The 13,317-nt window shown below is 38.6% G+C and overlaps 1 protein-coding gene across 23 annotated transcripts in view; it reads right to left on the bottom strand.

Moving 5' to 3' along the window:
- tncb (tenascin Cb) overlaps positions 1–13,317 on the bottom strand; it is a 145,349-nt gene that overhangs the window by 66,303 nt on the left and 65,729 nt on the right. The gene's annotated exons all lie outside the window — the stretch shown is intronic.

The raw sequence follows: 13,317 nt of genomic DNA, 5'->3' as shown, positions 1-13,317 counted from the left end.
CGACAGGAATTAATAACCAGTGGTTTGGAAAGTGAAACTGGCAGCTAGTATAGCTGAGTGAACACAGTTGTCCGGTCCATTTCCAGACACAGGAGTGTCTAGTATGAAGTGGGTGACCCTCCTGGGTGAACTGACCTCTCTGAGACCTGACCTTACTCAGTGGTAATGGGGGAGAAAGCAATGCCAAAAAGACACCCAAGAGAGTTGAGGTTACAAGACTAACCATCTTTCAACTCATTCTTTCCAACATCGGGTTAGAAAAACAAAAGGTGGGAAAATTGGGCTGTACTACCACTACAAGCCTTGACAGACAATAAACAGATGTTGCTCCAAAATTATAGGGCCATAAAGGCGACTGGCAAGCTAAGAATTAGCGTCCAAATTAAGGCACATTAGAAGTAAAATAATAGGAAATTATTTCTATGTACAATTAAAAGAAATGAAAAAACAAAACTCTAATTAAATGAAAGACAAATACAAAATTGATAAAAGGAAAAAAGACCATTTAAACATGAAACCTTGAAATAAATGATTAAATAAGTACATAGTAAAATATAAGTAAATAATAACCCCAAAACTCACCTGAGAGCTGGTAAAACCTTTAATCACACATATAGCTATATATCCATTTGATTGTTTAACAAAATATCCACCAAACAACTCCACAAGATATATAACCATAATCCTTTAAGGCTGTCATCCGTCACAACTAGTCCTAACCTTAAATTTAGGAGACAAATTGCAATAGATTCTGATCCATGTCAGATAGAATGATTATAGGCGAACAGTAGCTTTGGGTGTTAAAGACCTTTCCTCATCTTTCTCACCAACAAGATGGTTTCTTTCCTTTTTCTGCATATGGCAACTATTGAAGATGAGAAATGTACACTGTCATCTTTGCACACAAGTTGTCTTTTGGCATCAGTGCTTTCACACCCTCACTGCTGTAATATTGGATATTGCGAACCTGCTTTTTACCGTTTTACTGAGTGACAAAATCCTCATAATGGGTCTCAGGGAGACTAGTTGTTTATTAGTTACATTGTACTTCCACTTTTATTTACTGGTTAGATTGAGACACTATAAACTCCTTGGTTAGACTGAGGGTTTGAGATCATATGTACTCCTTTATAACAGTAACTGTTCACACTGAAAACTGATGAGTTGACGAGTTGACCAAGCTCACTAAAGTCATAGCATGGTGCAGCAAGCTCCACCACCCAAGGACACCTTGTCTACAACTGAGAAATGCCAACAAGCACACCATCTTGTTACTTTTACGACACTACATGTACTGTACTCAAAATAGTGAGTGCAAGTACAGAAGTACTTAATTTGAGACCCAGCGCTTGTTATGTACCTCTGCAATCCCTGGGCCTGAGATGACGGTGCAAGAGAATTTGGCAGGTGAATAAGCTTCAGATCATCAGTCATTTTTAAATTAAACAAAGAGAACTCAAGTAAATACAGTTTTTTAATGATTGTTTCATTTATTAATGATAACAATTATCCAAACCTACCTCACCCATTGTGGAGAAGTATTTGGCAGTAGGTATTTCACATTGACATGGAGGACTTTGGGTGAATTTTAAAAATTCAGCAGCACTAGAGGGTTTTTGAGTATGAAGAGATGGATTTAGGCCCAGCCTTTGACTAGGTTTATTTGTACTGTGTTTTAGATCATTGGGCTTCTGTGTAACCCAAGTATACTTAAGCGTCAGGGCACAAAGTGATGACCAAACATTCTCCTTCAGGATTAATGGACTGATTCTACTACTCTCCCAGAGTACTCAAAGCGCTCTATACAACATGCCACTTTCATGCAATTACACAAGCACTTTCTTCTAAGCTTTTTTTTAGTGCTTCCTAGCTAACATTCATATTCATACTCTCCATCAGAGAGCAACTTGGGGTTCGTATATTGCCCATGGATACAGGAGGAACCAGGGATCGAACCACTAACCTTCCAATCAGTAGATGACTTGCTGTACCTCCTGAGCTACAGCCACCCACTGGATTGTTATGGCAGGTCACCCAGATCCTGAAGCAGGAGAGCTTCACACTACTCTCACCATGTTTCATTGCTGTTGTGGTGTTCTTTGTATGAAATGCTGTGTTAGCTTTACACCAGATGTAATAAGATGAAAACCTTTCAAGTCTTTAAGTCAGTCCCCAGAATATTTTCCCAAAAGTCATCAAAAATGTTTTCTGGCAAATGCGCGATGAGCTTTTGTGTTCTTTTTGGTCAGCAATAGCTTTTGCTCTGTAACTCTCTCCTGCATGCCATTTTTTCCAGTCTCTTGCTTTTTGCTGAATCATAAACACTGACCTCAACTGAGGGAAGTGAGGTCTACAGTTGTCAGTTCTCTTGTGCGGCCTTAATGTAATGTTGCACCCACAGGCTGGATCGTAACAAGAATGAAGGCTTGATCTGATTTTAGACCTTAGAGTTTTCCAGTTAGCTTTCTTGGAAACAAAGATATACATGACTTTTTGCAGCCTATTTCTGTAATATGATGTCCTTTACATTTACTTTTCTAAATGCTGCACTGAGAAATCTTTTAATGGTTGTGTTTTGGTCTGTTTGATCAAGCTAAGCTGTGCTAATTGCTCAGAGCTAAAGAACACAAGAAAAAGGTTATTATAGAAGCAAAGATTGATGTGCTTGTAAGTAAGCTAAATGAAGTAAAACAAATAATAGAAAAATATATGACCACTCAAATCCAAAGAAAGTGCACACAAAATAAATAAAAAATAAAATTGTATTATGCATTTAAGGAGGCTCAAGATGTGTTAAATTTGTAGCCTGTTCTCACTATACTGTGGACAAAGTGCTTGTCTGATTGCCACACAGCCTCTGAAACCCCTCCCCCACACATCCTTCTGATGTCAGAAGCCTGGGGGGCTGCAAAGCACAATTTTTGCCACATTCTGAAATTGACAATCCGACAGGTTCTCACCTCACACAGTGATATGCCAGCTGTGTGGAGGTGAGACTACTTTCAAGCATGCTAGGCCTTTAGCAGTAGGCAGGTCTGCATTCAGCACCTTGATGAGGCAGTATCGCTTGGATCAAGCGAGACGATGAAAATGTCCTGAAATATCGCGTCACATTTAGTGTTCAGTCAGTCAGTTGGGGGAGAAAAAAAATCCATCTCCCTGAGATAATTGTAATAAAGTGTGAAGATTATTTTACTGGTTCAAGTATAGCATCTCTCTGAAATAATTGTGGATGGTGAAGTGATATTTGAAGGAATCCAGCATATTGCACAGAAATATAGTCAGAAACTGCTGGAAAAATCAGGTTTGAAGGAAAATGAACCATATTTAATGCATGATGCATTTACGTTACTAGGGTATTATATCAGTTATGAGTTTCTGTAAGCAAATGTTCAGCCTGCACTCGTGTTTTACTTGAAACGCACGGTGGATTTTCTTTCTTTCTGAAAATGTAGTGTTTTAACATGTGGCCAAAAAACAAATCTCTAATTCCAACACTGTACAGCTTGCCAGTGCCTGGAGGCTGTCAAGAGGTAACTAAGATAGTGGAGAACACAGTTATTTATTCATTTATTTATTGCTTTATCTATGTAGTAGTAGTATGTGTAACAGCATGGATGCTTGCAAAGACGGATCTCTTCTATTTTAAGCCTTACAGAGGAGTCCCTATAGAATAGTATGGCAGATCCCACTCTGTGTCTCCTCGCTGAACCCGAGCTTGTATTTGACATCACACAGGTGGAGACAGATACGCAGTTAGTGTATATGTCAGCCTGCATTGCTTTGTAGATTAATGTGTCTGCAAGTTCAGAGAATTTCTGCAAGACTGTAAAACCTAAGCTACAGTAATATAGCTTATGGCTTGAATATGATGTGATTTGTGCCACAAACCATAACAGAAGCATAAGCTGCTGGATTCAATCTGACAACGAGGCAATAAGGTTGATATTTTACTATCAGGGGCGCACTGCACCATCGTTAGAGGAGTTTAAGTTTTTGTATCTCTCTTCCCCAGCACTCTTACTGCAGAGCTGATGTGCAACCTGGGACACATTTAAAGAACAACACCTTCAGGAACTTCAGTAGGAAGATAAAGGTATAGCATGCCAAGAACAAATAGTTGAATATGACCAACATGACTAAACAGAGAACAGGCATTACCTTTAATCATTGAATAAAAAGTAACATCTTATGACATTTTTTCTCTGTGAATAAAAACTAAATAATACATAGAACTGGGAACAGGAAACATTGATTTATTTACTGGCTTCAGTCATATTGTAGGTGTTGTGGTAAACTTTTTGATTTACTATCATTCAGTTATTAGCTATTTTTTATATATATGTTGTGAGCTCTAAGCCAATCCACTGGGAGTTTATGAGCATGTCAGACAGGTAGGAGGCTCCAGAGGAGACCCAGAACACACCAGTGAGACTGTATTTCATCTACCTTTGGAAAACTTCAATGACCCAAAAGAGGACCTTCAATCTTTTTGCTGGGTATGGGGACATGCCCAGCCTTCCGTGCGTGCTTCTGCTGGCTCCATTTAGATGAAGCCCAATATTGTGATTGCAATCAGTTTGACTGCATTAAGCCTTAGGTTGTTTGACATTTCCACCTGAAACAAACACCCAAAAACTCAGTAACAGCTTTACAAACTGTGAGCCAAAATAAACAACATTGGGTTTTACAGATAAGAAACACTTGGGGGAATTCTGAAACACAATAAATCTTCTTATCCTTACTGCATGTACAGAGGGAGATTTGGAAATCTGCAAAAAGCACTCTTGTAAAAATAAATGAATAGATGATGCTGGTGTTATTTTATTCTTTTTAAAAACAGCTCAGCTACGTAATCCAATTTGATATAACTAAATCAAAGCAGAAAAATGTGTCGAGGAGGGAAATTATTTTACTGCTATTGTTAAATAATTGTCATTGCATTAATAATATAATCTGCAGCATGGATATTGCATTCCAAGGTTTAAACAGTGTCTCTTTCAGAAAGACTGAGTTGCAGGCTGACAGGAAGTTGTATGCAGAAGTGAAAGCAGGAAGTTATTTTGAGCCGCAGGCTAAGACGAGGCTTTAACAATGTAACAGATAGCTTTAAGAAGGCCTTAAGCAGTTATGACTATTTTATACACAATGCATATCTGTGCTTATTAAAGAGTTGGAGCTCGGTCAATTAATTGGGGGTCGGAAGCTTTGTTCGGCGCGATGTTCGGACAATCTATTGTGCAAGTGACTTGGAGCCATAGAAGGAATCGCAATACATGCTTACAAAACACTTATATCAGGTCATTTTATATTAAGGTTTTAGTAGAGGTTCTTGGTTAAAACATTTATTTAGTAGAAGACATACACATAGTCTCAGTGAGCTTCTGGTCTGGTAAAAGGTCAGAAGTGCAACAGGTGAATTGACAAAGAGCATGTGAGGTCAACACACACACACACACACACTTTAAATTAGATTTATTTAGAGGAAGAGGTTAGTTATGTTTGGCTGTAACTGCAAAATTGTCTTGGTAAAAGAGGAACCGTTTCTTGGTGTCTCGGCAAGAAAGAGGAACAAGATAAGAACGGAAAGTACCACGTCATGAAAATAGAAGATGATTTTCTAGGTGAAAAGTCATGATGATGTTGATCTGATCTATGTATAAAATGTACCGGTGACGCATGAAGGGGCGTCAGTAAACAAACCCTGATGCTATAAAATATCTGTTCATGCTTTGATTAAGTCGAAGACTACTTCCTGTCTGCGTACAGAGTTGTCTTCCCACACGTGTGTTCATTAAAATCATCGTTTGACTTCACCCGGCCGGATCGGTGTGGTTATTCTTCGATCACCTCTTGTACCCTTCCTCAATACTGAATCTTAACATTTGGGGGCTTCGTCCGGTTATTGAGGAGGGAGAGTTGGAGGTTTAGACGGAGAAATCCGGGGTCTTAGGTGGTCTGACGGGCAGACATGAATTCCAGTGGTCTAAGTGAGTGGGCATAAGCCGGCTTATCCAAAAGGTAAGGCACTACCTGTTGAATTATTTCCAAAGTGTGCCAAATTGGACATGATAAAATTTAAGTCTACTCACTGAAGTTACTGGTGGATGTCTGTTTTGATTTTGATGAAAATCTCATGAGTTGATGCAGTTAGAGTTCTGCTAAGAAGAAATGAAAGTAGTTAAGAGTCTGATAAGAAAAGTTTAAATAATGGGTTGAAGTCCCAAAGAAATTGAGTTAGAGTCTCAAGTAGTTTGGTAGGGTATTTGGTCATTTTGTGGGTTAAAGTCCCGGTTGGTCATTAGGTCAGACCTCTGTGGGTCAATTTGTGGGTTAGAGTCCCCATTGTCCATCAGGGTCGATCTGCCTCAGTTATACACTTTGTTGGGTGTTTTACTGTTGTTTCAAAGTATTATAAATTATTCTAGAACGGCAGTTAGAGTCTGCTAGGAAGCGCAGTGCTCAGAGGTAACGCTTGCCAATGCAAAGGACGCTTATGCATTGTCCTCGAAGAGGGATAGTCAGTTGGTCACTGTGGAGCTTGGGGCACTCCAGAATAACTAGGAGTTAGAATCTCCTTACCGTTTGAAACGGTATCTGCGCTTTTTTGGCCAGCAGAAGTGGACTTCGGGCGTGTAACTTTAACTTAACACTTCAAAGTTTGGGTTGGTTGACGCTTTTAAATTGAGTTAGGGATTTTAGAAATGAGGCCAGAAACAGTTAAAGTCTTGATACTGGTTAATTGGTCGCAAAAACTCAGGGAATTTATCCGCTGGGCGGTTATTTTAAATTTGTCTAAATTGTGTAGGCGCTAAAGCTGACAGATCTGACAGTAGTTGTAAATATAAGACGTCTTTGTAAAATAAGAGATCTCTGTGTGAAAGGAGTCTGAGGCAATGCTGCTGCTATTTTTAGACGGTGTGTGTGAGTGAAAATGCAAATGAGTAAGCAGTGAACTGTTTAAGCCACAGTTGGTTTTACAAATACTGCTGCAAACATTGTTGAGTGTGTGTTTCAAATGCCATTTATGTTTATTAGAGGACTATAAATAAAGTTTTGAGTTGCCGTAGTGGATGTATAGTAATTGACTGAGTTTGGATGTAGATATATAAATATATTGAGTGCACTGTATATACTTAAGACTAACACATCACTTTCAGTAGTAACTTTTCTCCAGCATTAGTTGCTGGTGGGTTTTATTTTTTCAATCTCTTGTGTGTGCGGTGAGAATTAATGGAGGTTTCAATTTTTTGTTTGTTTGTTTTTTACTTGCTCTTTTTGATTATGACAAGCATGTCTAAAATACTCTCAGGAAAGTGTGTTGAGTTATATTCCTTAACTCTAGTCACAGTTTAAGTGTGAATGCGGTGACTAGAAGCTTTGACATGATGAATAAAGGTGTGAGAGGTATTTCTTGGGTGATGTAAAGTAGGACGTTTTAAACTTTGAAAGTGTTTTAATTTGAGAGAGGCATGAGTGATGTTATAAGAGTTTGAGTTTCTTTTTCTTTCAGTTTAAAACACATAAGTACATACACTTGGTACACCTGTTTACTCTTTGACTTTATTAAAACAAACGGTGTATTTGAGTTTGAATTTCAGTAATTGTATGTTGATATGGTAATTTAGTTTTATGTTAGATGAAGGAGATGTCCATCTCTGCGTCTTGCAGGATCGAAAGTGAAAGTTGAAGGTTGTGATGTGAATGCTGTGAGTACTCGATTTGAATGATTCTGTGTGAGGTGTACAAAATACTAAATAATAATAACACTATGAAAGTTGATAGTAGAGTGAGTGCAAGGTGATGTGTGAACAGAGGAAGTCTGAGAGAGAAGTGTGTGTAGGCAAAAGGTAGAGTGTGTGCGTGAAATAAGGGAGTATTGTTTTTACATCAAGGTTTAGTAGAGCTAAAGTAGAACGTCACAAACAAACAAAAGAAGGTAAAATGAAGAGAGAAAATAATGTGGTTCCCTGACCGGGAGAGAAAATAACTGACAATTACATTAATGAATAGAAAACACACATACACAAAGTGCCATATGTGAAATTATTCTAGGAAGGAGTCAGAATTGAGATAGCTTATTATAGAGATAGTTTAACATAAGATGCAATGAAGGAAGCAGCTTACATTCCTTTAATTCCCAGAGCCAGTGTGTTCCCTCCCCTGCCCACTTGGGCCCCGTATCAGGCGAGTATGGAAGGCTGGATAGCCCATGACGGGTAAGATCCCACCTCGAAACCCTGGGACAACCTAAGGCAGGCACAGTCACGATTACTCTCGGCTTCAGTAAGAAGACGGGTCCTGACGGGTAAGGCCGCTGGGCTAGGGTGGAGGTGGAAAGTGGCAAGTGGAGCCCTACCTTCTGGCTGAGGACAAGGAATGCTGCTATTTAAGGTAGGAAATCAGAATTTGGGTTAGTAAATTTGGGGAGGAGAAAATTGACTGTTTAAAGGCAAAATTATGAAGGAGTCTGACACACTGTAAAAGCACCATATGCAAATTCACACACACAAACAGAAAATGCATTAAACTTATAAAGACAAGACAAGCTCATGGAGTTTAATGCATAGACACTGATTAAACCTAGCTAAGAACACAAACATAGGCAATGAAGAACAGCTTGCTATCTTGTATGAATGATACAAGGGTGTGAATGTTTAATAAAATACATTTGAGTTTGTAATTGAGGAATAGAATAAGCCATATGACAAAGGGAGTTATGAAAACGAAAAAGGGATTAAAGTAGTTTTAAAAAAAAGAGTGACTTAGGAGTGCTCTCGTACTGAGTGATCAACACTAGTGATCACTGTTGGAAGAAATAAAATGATTTAATGAGTTGGGAATGTTTAAACATATGTTTCTGTTGTTACAGCTTCTTGAGAGATGACTCAGTATGCAAATTAGCTGGAGTGTGTGTGTGACTGTGACTTTCAGGAAGAGGAAGCATAGCAGAGACGAGAAGTGCAGATTGGGGTAGGGAATTTATAGTTTAGTGATTATATGATGTCGTAAGGGGTCTTATGCTGAATTTAAGAGTATAAGGGGGTGATTTTTGTTTGCAAATTGTGTGGTTTTAATGAGACTTTTGGTGTATTGAGGAGGTGAAATTATGTGGTGGCAAGATTTGTGTGTTTAAGGTTGTTGTGGTGATGGGTTGATTCTGTCAGGTAGGTTGTTGTTGGTGTTTTTGTTTTAAATAGAGGGAGTTTTAGGAAACATGGACATGTCTAAAATTGGGCCCATTATTTTGTAACAGTGCACTTAAAGAAAACCTGTCAGGTGATTTTGTTTTGTTTTTATGAGCTAACAATCAGCTCTATTTTTCATTTCTGTTTTAAGCAGGCCTGCAACAGTGAATAACGGCGCTGAAAATTCTCGGGAGGAGCAAATATAAGGGGGCTTTCCAGATTACAATTGGCTGAGGAGAAAGCTACCTGTGGGGACTGATCAAGGTCGTAAGTCCCTGTAAAAAGGATTTTATGCGAGTCAATCCAGTCCAAAAGCATAAAGAAATATTTTCCTATGGAAAATAAAAAATGACGGAGCTCATTTTGCTGAGGGTGGAGTATTTGATCGTGCGGGAGGCTCCACTATCAGCAAATACATGGTGTGACTGCATGTGAGTGAATGTGAGACTGTATGTGAGTGAGGATGAATTAATGTGGATAAACAATTTGCTTTTACCAGAAAAATTTTTGTTTTATTAGGTGGGGTTAGATTATGAGATTATAGTATATTGTTGGGAGAAGGCCAAATGCTAAAGGGGAAATATTTTTGATGTAACTTAGTTACCATTAATTGTAGAAACACATGACTGATAACTGTTCTGTTTTAAGTTTATTTTTATGACATAGATTGGATCATGAGTGGGGAAAACTGAGCAGTTTTAAGTTTTGTATAGTATCTTGACACATGAAATGTATCAAGATAAAGGGGGGTTTAGGGTTTAATAATTTAATTGTTTAATAATTTAGGATCATTATCAGAAGACACAACTTAAATACACCCAGAGCACGGGGAGAACACAGACATAACAGGCTGGGGGAAACATGGAATAAACACAAAGAGAGACGAGAGCTCATAAATACACAGAGGGGCACAAGGGGGTAAGAGTCACAAAGGGAAAAAAACACTTAGGGAACACCACAACAGGACACCTCAGAAAACCTGGCCTAAATAAGGAGCAAAAATACAAGGAACCAAGAATGCTGGGCCAACATGGCCCAGGACCATGACAGAACTGAATCCTGTTTAGAAGATACAATGCCGGTTTTTCAAAGTTTTTCAAAGCTGTGAATAAATCTTAGAGGGAAAACTAGTGAGGGTTGAAGGAGTAGAACAGGTTTGATTTCTTTTTTGATTTTTAGAAGAAGTGGTTATAATGTAGGCGTACACATACAGATATTACATAGGTTTATCTTTAGGATAAAGGGGGAGCTTCTACGTAGAAATGATTTTTATACATATTGCATTTTGTGCTTTTAAAGGAGTTGTGGCTCAAATTTGTCTCTGGAGGGTCACGAGCCTTTGGCTAGCGCTATGATTAGCCAATCTACTGTGAGGATAATATGAGTTCATGAAGGATTGCACACGCTTACAGACACAGAGTTAAGAAACACACATGACAGTATTGATTCCAGGCAAAAGGCCTTAAATTCACTTAGCTTTTAACTGAACTTAAAGAAGGACCAAAGAGGAAGGAAAGCATATGTTTTGGTTAAGTCTGATACATTAGAATTAGAAGGTATTGTTACATTAAAAGGAGCAAAATGAAATAAAAAGGCTATACCAAAACAGGTGATAACATAGGAAATGTGAGGTTTTAAAATGAAGTTAGTGTTAACACATAGGAGTTGTTTCAAGGCAGCATTTAGCTATGATGAAATGTATACAGGAGTAATTGCTTATATGCTTAAACTTAATTGATTAAAGTGGTTGTTTTCTTTTGGAGTAGATTAACTTGCAGCAGCGACAACTTGTGCACAGGATGTTGATGATCAGATAAGGGAAAATAGAGCGAGCAACTGGACGTGAAAGCAGGGCTTAAAGAGTTCTAAAGTGATGAGTAACGTTGAAGAGTATACATAAATACAAGTCAATAAGTTAAGAAGATAATTAGGATCAGGCTTTTGATTAAAGAGTCCCAGATAGGATAAGTTAGGGAGATGCAAGAAAAGGTGTTTTGTTTCCTTTGCAGAAGATCGATCTCGGCGACCACAGGAGGGGCGAGGATCCTGGAGATCTCGAGGTTCGAGACCACCAGAGAAGGGTCTGCGTGAGGACACAATGTATTGTGACCTCTGGTGTTCCAGAGGTCAAAAGAGGGAGTGTCGAGGAGGGAAATTATTTTACTGCTATTGTTAAATAATTGTCATTGCATTAATAATATAATCTGCAGCATGGATATTGCATTCCAAGGTTTAAACAGTGTCTCTTTCAGAAAGACTGAGTTGCAGGCTGACAGGAAGTTGTATGCAGAAGTGAAAGCAGGAAGTTATTTTGAGCCGCAGGCTAAGACGAGGCTTTAACAATGTAACAGATAGCTTTAAGAAGGCCTTAAGCAGTTATGACTATTTTATACACAATGCATATCTGTGCTTATTAAAGAGTTGGAGCTCGGTCAATTAATTGGGGGTCGGAAGCTTTGTTCGGCGCGATGTTCGGACAATCTATTGTGCAAGTGACTTGGAGCCATAGAAGGAATCGCAATACATGCTTACAAAACACTTATATCAGGTCATTTTATATTAAGGTTTTAGTAGAGGTTCTTGGTTAAAACATTTATTTAGTAGAAGACATACACATAGTCTCAGTGAGCTTCTGGTCTGGTAAAAGGTCAGAAGTGCAACAGGTGAATTGACAAAGAGCATGTGAGGTCAACACACACACACACACACACTTTAAATTAGATTTATTTAGAGGAAGAGGTTAGTTATGTTTGGCTGTAACTGCAAAATTGTCTTGGTAAAAGAGGAACCGTTTCTTGGTGTCTCGGCAAGAAAGAGGAACAAGATAAGAACGGAAAGTACCACGTCATGAAAATAGAAGATGATTTTCTAGGTGAAAAGTCATGATGATGTTGATCTGATCTATGTATAAAATGTACCGGTGACGCATGAAGGGGCGTCAGTAAACAAACCCTGATGCTATAAAATATCTGTTCATGCTTTGATTAAGTCGAAGACTACTTCCTGTCTGCGTACAGAGTTGTCTTCCCACACGTGTGTTCATTAAAATCATCGTTTGACTTCACCCGGCCGGATCGGTGTGGTTATTCTTCGATCACCTCTTGTACCCTTCCTCAATACTGAATCTTAACAAATGTTACCTCCATATCAGTTTTATTAGTAGTAGGTGGCCAATTCAGTGAATGTACCATGCTAAGCAACCTTCGAAAAATGGGTCAGGTTCAAATTTTTATTAAATGAAGTCTGGTAGTGGAGCCTCCAGGGTGAGAGCTTTTAAAAGAAAAACCCACAACTCCATATGAAGGTTTCAGTCAGAATAAAGAGGCATGATTCAAATTTCATAAACTGATCCATATAAATTGAAATTTGAATGAAAACGTGAACCCTGTAAAATGTTTTGACATCATCTGTGCTCTGTGGATATGTCCCCCCTGCACTGCCAAGCCTTGGTTCAAATGTTGTCACTGACTGCAAAAATCAGGCTCTATAGAAATCTATGAGGGAGTGTCCTATAGGCCTAGTAAACACTTTCCTGGTGTGTTTATATCTGTTGTTAGTTTAAAATCTAAGTGAATATGAATTGTAAATATGGCCCCTACTGTACTAAAAATGGATGAGGTATGCTTAAGGATGGACGCCTCCTGTTATTGACAAGATCCTACTACAAGTGTTCCTCTGTTTCAGAGTAAGCTCCAAACCTCACATATGATATCTGATTTACAGCAGGTCATCTATTAAAACAACCATGGTTGGTGGTTTGATCTCTGGCTCCTCCTGTTTGCGTGCCAAAGTATCCTTGGGCAAGATCCTGAACCCCACATTGCTCTCTGATGCATTCATTGGAGTGCAAATGCACTTAGGCATAGACTATGTGTGAATGAGGCAAGTTGTAGAAAGTGCTTTGAGTGCTTGAGTAGAAAAACATTATATAAGAAGCAGGTCCATTTACCAATTTCACATAACAGTTGGTAACATATGCTTATATGCAGTCTATGATGTATCCACTTCCCTGTTTGACAGCTGCTTTTATTTCAACAATTGTGTATATTCAACTTAGGTTTCTGGATGTACTTTCAACATTTGAAATGCAAGTAAAAATCTGGCTGTGCCGCATATGTGTTGTCAAATT

Source organism: Aulonocara stuartgranti, assembly GCF_965226115.1.
Source record: "Aulonocara stuartgranti genome assembly, chromosome: 12".
Taxonomy (NCBI): domain Eukaryota; kingdom Metazoa; phylum Chordata; class Actinopteri; order Cichliformes; family Cichlidae; genus Aulonocara; species Aulonocara stuartgranti.
The sequence above is the reverse complement of the archived record's forward strand: the minus strand, read 5'-3'. Positions and strand labels throughout refer to the sequence as shown.